General features: G+C 38.5%; 1 pseudogene; it reads left to right on the top strand.

Moving 5' to 3' along the window:
* The first annotated feature begins 605 nt into the window (after window positions 1-605).
* On the top strand, window positions 606-2,490 carry LOC101279120 (60S ribosomal protein L7-like; annotated as a pseudogene).
* The last annotated feature ends 546 nt before the right edge of the window (window positions 2,491-3,036 follow it).

Genomic DNA, 3,036 nt, shown 5'->3' with positions numbered 1-3,036 from the left:
TTCCCTAATGGTAACATCTTGCATAACTATAGTACAATATCAAAACCAGAAGATTGGCCTTGGAGCAACCCACATGGCTTACTCATATTTCACCAGTTTTACATGCACTCATTTCTGGGTGTATGGGTGTACACTTTTATACAATTTTATCACATGTGTGGACTGGTGTAACCACCACCACAATCAAGGTACAAAACTATTTCATCACCACAATGATCCTCCTACTTCCCCTTTACAGCTATAACCACTCCTCCCCCCACCCCTTATCTAACTGCTGGCTACCACTAATCCGTTCTTCACCTCTGTAATTTTGCTATTTCAAGAATGTTATATTGGGACTTTCCTGGTGGTCCAGTGGTAAAGAATCCTCCTTACAATTCAGGGGACACAGTTTTGATCCCTGGTCAGGGAACTAAGATCCCTACACCACGGGGCAACTAAGCCCACCCACCGCAAGTACTGAGCTCAGCACCTCAACTTGAGAGCCTGCACGCCACAACTACAGAGCCCACATACCCTGGAGCCTGCACACCACAACTAGAGAAGAGAAAACCCACGCGCCAGAACTAGAGAGAAGCCTGCGTGCCGCAACTAAGACCCCATGCAGCCAAAAATAAATAAATAGATTCAATGAAGAATTTTAAAAATATATATATTGTATTAGTGGAGTCATACAGTATGTAACCATTCGAGGTTGGCTTTTTTCACTCAGCATAATTCCCTTCGGTTCTATCCATGTTGCATGTATCAATGTTCTTTTTCATTGCTGAATTAACTAGTATTCAGTGGTATTGCTGAACCATTGAATTCAACCATTGAAGGACATTTTGCTTGTTTCCAGTTTTGGGCTATTACAAGAAAAACTGCTATAAACAATTGTGTACAGATGTTTTGTTTTGTGAACATAATTTTCATTTATCTGGGATAAATTCTCAAAGAGTATAATTTTAATCATTATAAGATTACTTGCCATTTGGGTTTTTCTTGAGTCAATTTTAATTGTTATATTTGCCAGGAAGTTGTTCATTTCATATAAATTTGGAAATTTATTGGCATAAGTTTACAACAGTTTTCTCTTAATATCTTTTATTTTATTTTATTTTTTTGTGGTACGCGGGCCTCTCACTGTTGTGGCCTCTCCCGTTGCGGAGCACAGACTCCAGACGCGCAGGCCCAGCGGCCATGGCCCACGGGCCTAGCCGCTCCGCGGCATGTGGGATCCTCCCGGACCGGGGCACGAACCCGTGTCCCTTGCATCGGCAGGCGGACTCTCAACCACTGTGCCACCAGGGAAGCCCCTCTTAATATCTTTTAAATCTAAGTTTTCTCTGTAGTTATAGCCCCTTTATTATTTACAATATTATTTATTTGTGCTTTTCTTTCTATTCTCATTAAATCTCACAAGAGATGTGTTTACTCTGTTAGCTTTTTAAAAAGAAAGACATTTTTTCTTCCTCTTTTCCATCTGGAACCATGGAGGGTGCAGAAAAGGAGAAAAAGCTTCCTGCTGTGTCAGAAGCCCTTAAGAGTGAAGGAATTTTACAGAGCTGCTGATCAAGCATCTAAAAAAGAAGTTTGCCCCAAAAATGCTGTGAAATGCAAGGAGGAAGCTTACCTTACAAAAAAGCTAAGTACTATCACAAGGAATATAGGCAGACGTACAGACTGAGATTTGAATGGCTAGGATGACAGGAAAAGCTGGCAACTTCTATCTACCTGAGAAACCCAAATTGGCATTTGTCATCAGTATCAGTGGTATGAGCTCAAATGTCCGCAAGGAATTTCAGGTTCTTTGCCTTCGCCGGATCTTCAATAGCACCTTCTTTGAGCTCAGGTTAACACTGTGAGGATTGTGGAACCATGTATTGCCTGGGGGTACCAGAATTTGAAGTCAGTAAATGAATTGATCTACAAATGTGAGTTATGGCAAAATCAACAAGAAGTGAATTGCCCTGACATATTAACACATTGATTGCTTGATGTCTTGGTATATTTGTAATCATCTGAATGGAGGATCTGATTCATGAGATTTATACTGTTAGAAAACACTTCAAAGAAGCAAACAACTTCCTCCAGCCCTTCAAATTATCTTCTCCGACAGGCAGAATGAAGAAAAAGACCACCCATTTTGGAATGTGGAGTTGCTGGCAACAGAGAAGACCAGATGAACAGGCTTATTAGAAGGATGAACTAAGGTGTCTACCATGATTATTTTTATAATCTAGTCAGTTAATAAAAAGTGACTGATTTCAAATTGAAAAGCAAACAATTTTTTTACTTTGGGTCTTTTTCATTGATTTCTACCATTAATTATTTTGGTTATTACATCCTTATGTTTCTAGGTTTATTTTATCAATTTTTTCTTTTACATTTAGTTCATTAATTTTATCTTTTATTATTTTCTGATACAAACATTTAAAGCCATACATTTCCCTTGAGACTCTATTTTCTCTGCATCCTACAAATGTTAAATGTAATATCTTTATAATAACTTAGTTCTATGTATTTTTCTATTTCCAATGTGATTTCTTCTTCTTCTTTTGTTTTTTTTTTTGCGGTACTCAGGCCTCTCACTGTTGTGGCCTCTCCCGTTGCGGAGCACAGGCTCCGGACGCGCAGGCTCAGCGGCCATGGCTCACAGGCCCAGCCACTCCACGGCATGTGGGATCTTCCCAGACCGGGGCATGAACCCGTGTCCCCTGCATCGGCAGGTGGACTCTCAACCACTGCGCCACCAGGGAAGCCCTGATTTCTTCTTTGACTCATGATTTATTTGTTTCTTTTTAAATTTCTAAATATATTTGTTTTAACTTTTATTTAACTTTAATTTTTAATTTAACTTTTATTATCTTCTAATAACTTCTAACAATAGTGTTGTGTTTTTTTTTAATGGTTTTTAATTGTGTATCTCCCTTGCTGTAATTTTTCAAAAAGAAGTTTCAACTAAACCAAATTAATAAGAACAGGTAGCATATTATCTTTCTTTTTTTTTTATGAATTTATTTATTTATTTTTGGCTGCGGTGAGTCTTTGTTG

The sequence above is a fragment of the Orcinus orca genome, chromosome 1 (assembly GCF_937001465.1).
Source record: "Orcinus orca chromosome 1, mOrcOrc1.1, whole genome shotgun sequence".
Classification (NCBI taxonomy): Eukaryota; Metazoa; Chordata; class Mammalia; order Artiodactyla; family Delphinidae; genus Orcinus; species Orcinus orca.
This window is presented reverse-complemented; position numbering and strand designations above follow the sequence as displayed.